Here is a 7,500-nt window from a genome sequence, read left to right on the forward strand (position 1 = left end):
TAGACAGTGGCCTTCCTGTTCTTAAAGTAGTTTTCCACTAGGTGGTACATGTTTTGGGGACAACGCATTGCTCTAAGTCGCCTCATTACACTTGGCCACCACAAATTGTCGAAGGCGCCTGCTATGTCCACAAAAATGACAACAACATATTTTTCTTCACAGTTCGCACTGGAGACAACCTGCCTGATTGCCATTTCTGTGGATGCACCCTTTCTGAAGCCGAATTGGTTTGTTGCCTTCAGTCCTGACTCTTCATACCTTTTGTCCAGTCTGGTCACTATTAGCCTTTCTAATATTTTGCCAAGGATAGGTAGCAGACAGATAGGTCGATAAGATTTCACCTCATCCCTTGGCTTTGTCATAGACTTAAGTAATATGCAGACATTCCCTATTTTCCAATTGTCTGGGAAAGTGGACTCTCTAAGGCAGCTGTTATAAGTATCAATGAGGAGAGCAGGATTGTGTTCCCATACCCGCTTTATAATGGCATCATCTATGCCATCTGGTCCTGTGGCTTTGTGTGGTTTGCATGCCTTCACTGCAGCCTCTATCTCTTGTGCTGAGAAGTCTGGCTCGTTTCCTTCATTTTGGTACCCTATATTTTGCTCCTTCACAGCTGATTGCTGTGTTGTGTCCTCCTCTGGGTTGTCATCCGGTAGTAGGTTATTTAACAGTTCTTTCACTGTTTCCTGCCAGGTCATTGTAGGGCCTCTTCCAGGCACTTTTACATTGCTGAGGACAGTTTCGGTGCCATATTTAGGGCGAAGAATTCTATCGGTCAGCTTCCAAGGGTCATTGCTGTTGCACTCTTTTACCCATTTCTTCCATGTATCTGTCTTCGCTTTTGTAATTTCTTTGTTATATTTATTTTTTGTGCTTCTGTAAGTTGCCTTTGCTGCCAGTATTTCTGTCTCACGATTTGTACGTCGCGCATTCTGGAGCCGGTGTCGAGCTGCAATTGTGTCCTGCCGCATTTTTGTCAATGTTTCATTCCACCAAGGAACAGCATTCTTCAGCCGTGTTCTTCTCCTCATGGCCTTCCTGCAGCTCTCCTGTATTGCTGTCTGTAGGAGGTCTACTTTATCATTTACATTTGTTCCCACGGCGTTTGGCCAGTTTTCTACTCTGGTGGTCAGCTGGCAATCAAAAACTTGCCATTTTGCAAAGGTGGTGTTGTATCTCAGTAGCTCTTCTGTGACCCTCTCCCTGTGTTGTTTTGAGATCTCAAACGTGATCGCCCTGTGGTCACTTGAGGTCCATTCCTCTTGAATCGTCCATCTAGAGACCATGCTTGATATGTTTGCTGAGCAGAGTGTTACGTCGATGTTATTTTCCCCGGCTGGCCCACTGAAAGTTGTTAATGGTGAATCTCTGTTTATTACAGTTAAGCCATGTTGGAAGATGAAATCCTCTAGTTTTCGTCCTGCTTCATCTGTGTCCTGGCTGTGCCATAGTGGTGACATGGCATTCGCATCCATTGCTATTATGATGGCTTTTCCTTGGGTTTCGTGGATGATGGTGTCCAGTCGATGCAAATATTCATCAATTGGGGTATGGAACTGGCAGTACAGGCTTATTAAGTATATTTCACCAAAGTCGCCGGTTACTGCAGCTACAGCGGTATGAGCATCACAAAGGGAGGTTATCTGCAGAATGGTCAAGTTTGTGTTTCGTATTCCTATGGCTGCTTTCGGTACTCCATGGTTGCTGCTGTATACTAGGCGGAAACCTAGAGGATATCCTTTGATCTTATTTTCCATTACATATGGTTCTTGGATAAGAATAATGTCAAGGTTTTCCTCTTCCATCTTAAGTGATGCTTGACTAGGTACTACTTTCGATCTCTGCCCATTTAGTTGGATAATCTTGAGGATACTGGACTTTGTGTTGACGCCAGCTACCTGTCGACCTGGGGACTGTGGCGTAGAAGTGTTACTGGCCATATTCAGTTCTTTGTTCTTCTTTCGCCATGAATCTGACATATTCGGGGCAGTTTTTGTCCATTACAGAGTGGTTATGTGGCTTCTTCCAGTGCTTGCAGTTTGCACACTGTGGTGCCTTGTTCCTGTTACTGCATTCCTTAATGCCATGTCCTGGTGCTGCACAGTGCCCACAGATTGTTTCAGCACTTCTGCAAGTTTGTGTCGTGTGCCCAAAACCATGGCATTTGTAGCATCTGGTTACCTTGTTGAAATTCTGCAGCCTGTGTGAGGTACAGTTTATATATGCTCGTCCTTGTGCTATCAGGTGGTGCCAGAACTTTGCTTCCATTTCCAGGACGATGTTTACAGTATCTGTGTTCCTTGGACCTGTTTTAAATAGTGCTCTTATTCCTGTCTCAGCTCCCTCCTTTGTGCCGCCTAATGATGAAAGATTCCTTGTGTAGAGCTCCATTACCAGTTCTTCGTCGGTAATTTGTCTTGGGACATCAAACAGGATCACCCTTGGGTTTTTCTTCCTGGGGTCAGTTACTGTAATACCTGAGTCTCCTATTTCCTTACAGTTCTTTATTTTTTCTGCTTCAGCGTCATTTGGCACCTCTAAGATGACACCACTGTCCTTCAGAGTCCTACATTTCGTGATCTTTACGTCCTTCAGTGTTTCTTTTACAATGTTTTTTATGGTGTCTTGTAGCTGCTTCTCTGGCTGTTTTCCATCTGCTGGTCTAAAGACAAGAACTTTTGGGGTCTGGTTTGGCGTTGCTTTTGTATCGGTTTTGGCTTTTCTTGCGCTGACTGCAGTGGCATAGCTCACAGGTGGTTGTTCCATTGCTGGGGGAGATTCCTTTAGACATTTCAACTCTGTTTTGAGCTGCGCTATTTCCATCTCGTATTTTCTTAGAATCTGCTCATAAGCAGCCATTTTCCCTAACAAGAATTTCTTTTGTACGTTGTTTATCCTGTTGTTTTCGTTGAACATATATGCTTCTAGCTCTTCCCTCATTTCCACCATTGTTTGCAGATCACCTGTCATTGACTTTTCGGCTATTTCGGTTGTCATGGCTGTAACCTGTGTGCTTTTTCTAACACTATTTTCTAGATCAGCGTCCTTATTTTGCCCCATCTCGGGGCTGGCCGCCTTTCTGGCGCCTAGCTAGGTCGGTGCGTTAGCAGCGGCTTCCGTGCGCTGCGCGACGAGCAGCTGCCGCGCTGGGGACGAGCCTAGGCGCGCGGCCTTGGGGCAGGAATGCACTGCCCCGCTGGGGACGCGCCTCTCGCGCCCTGGACGGCTGTGGCACGCGACCGCTTTCGCTGTTGCGGCCTTCGAGTATTTCTATCGCTACCTGACTTCTGCTGTGCGCTAGGGCTCCGCAATTCGCGGCTATTTTTAACCTCGCATTCTGATATTGGTTTGAGCTGGGCAGAGGGAGGCGTCGCTTCTAATATGGAGCGTGCGGGAGTTTGTACCGAACGGCGCGTGGGCGCACGTACGACGTTACAATAACAATTTTATTTCTTATACTACTTATCCTACAGCTGAACTACAAGCACATTTCGAAAGCGCATGAGTTGAACAACAAAACCCTATAGCTACAGAATTTTTCAGCTATGGTGGGGACCGCAGACACGCACTTTTGTAGCCGTGTGAGAGTCTCTAGAGAAGGACGCGTGGCTCACACACTACACAAATTTAACAGCTATATCACTTAGGCTATGCGCACCACATCTAAACTAAAAACATATTTGTGAGGCGGATGACCCACACTACGGGAACCTACACACTACAGAGTTTATGTAACTAGGGCGAAGGCGGGAGACCGACGGTTTTGTCACCGCGCTGGAGTTTCTACAGAAATGCACGTTGGCGCACGCCCGACTTTACATTGACGGTTTTGTTTCTCAAACTATCCATCACACAGGAAAGTTGAGGGCATATTCGAAGAGAGCATAAGTCACACTACACGGAACTATTTACTACAGAATTTACCTAACTAATGTGGGGGCTGCAGGGCGCCGGATTTGTTATCGCGTGAGAGTTTTTAGGGAACGGCGCGTCTGCGCACGCACAACTTTACATTAACAGTTATGTTTCTCAAATTATCCGTCTCACGACAAAACTAGAAGCATATTCAATAAGAGAATAGAGCACACTAAGGAACCTACACACTAAAGAATTTTTGCTAGCGAAAGTTAGGGCTGCTAGCCGACGGTTTTGTCACCGCGCAGGATTTCCTACAGAGCGGGGCGTCGGTACATACGCGACTTTGCATTGACAGTTATATTTCTAAAACTATTCATCACACAAGAAAATTGGAAGCATATTCGGAATAAGCATAGAGTACACTACAAGAAACTATTTTCTACGGAATTTTCCTAACTAATATGGGGGCTGCAGAACGCCGGTTTTGTCGCAGAGTGAGAGTTCCTAGGGAACAGCGCGTAGGCGCGCACACGATCTCACTTTCCCAGTTTTATTTCTTAAGTTATAAGTCAGACAGCAAAACTACAAGCATATTCAGAAGATGGAGAGAGCAAACTAAAGGACCTTATACACTAAAGATTTTTGCTAAGTACAATGAGGGTTACAGACCGACGGTTTTGTCACCACGCTGGAGTTTCTACCAAGCGGGGCGTCGGCACTTGCAAGACTTTACATTGACTGTTTTATTTCTTAAACTATCCATCACACAGGAACATTGAAAACACTTTCGGAAAGAGCAAAGAGTACACTACAAGATACTATTCCATACAGAATTTTCTAACTAATCTGGGGGCTGCAGAGTGCCAGTTTTGTCGCCGCGTGGGAGTTCTAAGGAACGGCGCATCGGCGCACGCACGACTTTACAGTGGCAGTTTTATATCTTGAATTATTCATCACATAACAAAAATAAAACCATATTCAGAAGGATAATGTACTATACTAAAGGACCCTATACACTACAGACGTTTGCCAACTGAAGTGAAGGCTGCAGGGTGCCCGATTTGCGCGGGAGTTTCTACAGAACGGCACGTCAGCGGACGCACCACTTCACGTTAGCGGTGTTATTTCTAAAATTATGCATTACAAAATAGAGCAGAAAACATATAAGGGAAGGCGAAGGACCACACTACGAGAAACTATACTCTACAGGATACTCCTAATAGAGTGGGGGCTGCAAATCTCCTGTTTTCACCGCGCAGATGATTCTGCAGAAAACGTGCGAGTGCGAATGCACGACGTTGCGTTAGCAATTATATTTCTTCAAATATGCGTCACACAACAAAACTACATACATTTTCTGAGAGGACAAGGTATGCGCTTCCAATTTATCGGTTTAGATTGATTGTACCTAAAACAGTTTGTCAGTGGAGTGAATCCGAGACGCACTGAGCCAGGAGTTTGAAGGATACGCACTGACAGACACAAGATCAACAGAATATTTGCAATGCCGCTTACTTACTGTGACGGTCCCTTCCACAGTTTCTCAGCAACAACTCCAGCGTCCAGTAGTGTAGTTCGGATTGACGTTGAACACTTGTTATATACATCAGTAGGCAAACTCTTTATCTACGCCACGGAAGTACATACCACGATGGAAATGTTTTTCACTCCGTTACTATTTGAGCAAATAGAATCAAACTTCACTGTACCACTGTTGGTAGTGCATTGTAGCTCCGACTGACTTTTCAAGCGTAACGAAGGATTTTTACATACTTAAAACATTGTGTGAACACCTACACGATTTGCGCATTGCAGCTGGAAATGCGTTTTTCACAAAAACAGCCGTCACATAAAAACGACTTGTCGCATTACAATAAAATTTACACAGAATGAGTAAAACGTATAGGCGCTGCTGTGAGCAAACTTTCTCCGCGATCGCTGTAAAATTGGCTAATTAAACAGAGAAAAAGTGGTACCGCAACGGCGCGGTCAGCGCTACAGGCGTAGCGCCAAGCACAGGTAGGGACTGCTTCCAGACGCGGCAAAAAGTATTTTCACTAAACTTACTGTAACTATTCACCTACTACGCGTACGACCTTCAAATTTACACACGTTAGCGACGAACACTCACAGAGGCACTATGCCAAATTTCATCTCGATCGCAACACTCTTTCCCGGTGAAACCAACTAAGACGCGGGACCCGAAACACGCGCGTGCGTCCAGTGCGAGGGACAGCGGCGGGAATCTCGTTAATCCATTCATGCGCGTCACTAATTAGATGACGAGGCATTTGGCTACCTTAAGAGAGTCATAGTTACTCCCGCCGTTTACCCGCGCTTGCTTGAATTTCTTCACGTTGACATTCAGAGCACTGGGCAGAAATCACATTGCGTCAACACCCGCTAGGGCCATCGCAATGCTTTGTTTTAATTAGACAGTCGGATTCCCCCAGTCCGTGCCAGTTCTGAGTTGATCGTTGAATGGCGGCCGAAGAGAATCCGCGCACCCGCGCGCCCCCGGAGGAGCACGCTAAGGCGGACGCGGCCTCGCAGCAAGGAACATCCGTGGGAGGCCAAGGCACGGGACCGAGCTCGGATCCTGCACGCAGGTTGAAGCACCGGGGCGCGAACGCCGCACAGGCGCGCGCATCCTGCACCGCGGGCCAGCACGAGGCCGACCAACGGCGAGAGCAGACCACACCCGCGCTAAACGCCCGCACTTACCGGCACCCCTACGGCACTCACCTCGCCCAGGCCCGGCACGTTAGCGCTGACCCACTTCCCGACCAAGCCCGACACGCCCCGATCCTCAGAGCCAATCCTTATCCCGAAGTTACGGATCCAATTTGCCGACTTCCCTTACCTACATTATTCTATCGACTAGAGGCTCTTCACCTTGGAGACCTGCTGCGGATATGGGTACGAACCGGCGCGACACCTCCACGTGGCCCTCTCCCGGATTTTCAAGGTCCGAGGGGAAGATCGGGACACCGCCGCAACTGCGGTGCTCTTCGCGTTCCAAACCCTATCTCCCTGCTAGAGGATTCCAGGGAACTCGAACGCTCATGCAGAAAAGAAAACTCTTCCCCGATCTCCCGACGGCGTCTCCGGGTCCTTTTGGGTTACCCCGACGAGCATCTCTAAAAGAGGGGCCCGACTTGTATCGGTTCCGCTGCCGGGTTCCGGAATAGGAACCGGATTCCCTTTCGCCCAACGGGGGCCAGCACAAAGTGCATCATGCTATGACGGCCCCCATCAACATCGGATTTCTCCTAGGGCTTAGGATCGACTGACTCGTGTGCAACGGCTGTTCACACGAAACCCTTCTCCGCGTCAGCCCTCCAGGGCCTCGCTGGAGTATTTGCTACTACCACCAAGATCTGCACCGACGGCGGCTCCAGGCAGGCTCACGCCCAGACCCTTCTGCGCCCACCGCCGCGACCCTCCTACTCGTCAGGGCTTCGCGGCCGGCCGCAAGGACCGGCCGTGACTGCCGGACTGACGGCCGAGTATAGGCACGACGCTTCAGCGCCATCCATTTTCAGGGCTAGTTGCTTCGGCAGGTGAGTTGTTACACACTCCTTAGCGGATTCCGACTTCCATGGCCACCGTCCTGCTGTCTTAAGCAACCAACGCCTT

The 7,500-nt window shown here is 48.1% G+C and overlaps 1 pseudogene; it reads right to left on the minus strand.

The window, feature by feature from the left end:
* Positions 1-6,060: 6,060 nt before the first annotated feature.
* Positions 6,061-7,500, minus strand: part of LOC126197858 (large subunit ribosomal RNA) — a 2,984-nt pseudogene continuing 1,544 nt past the window's right edge.

This window comes from Schistocerca nitens, chromosome 7, assembly GCF_023898315.1.
Source record: "Schistocerca nitens isolate TAMUIC-IGC-003100 chromosome 7, iqSchNite1.1, whole genome shotgun sequence".
NCBI lineage: Eukaryota > Metazoa > Arthropoda > Insecta > Orthoptera > Acrididae > Schistocerca > Schistocerca nitens.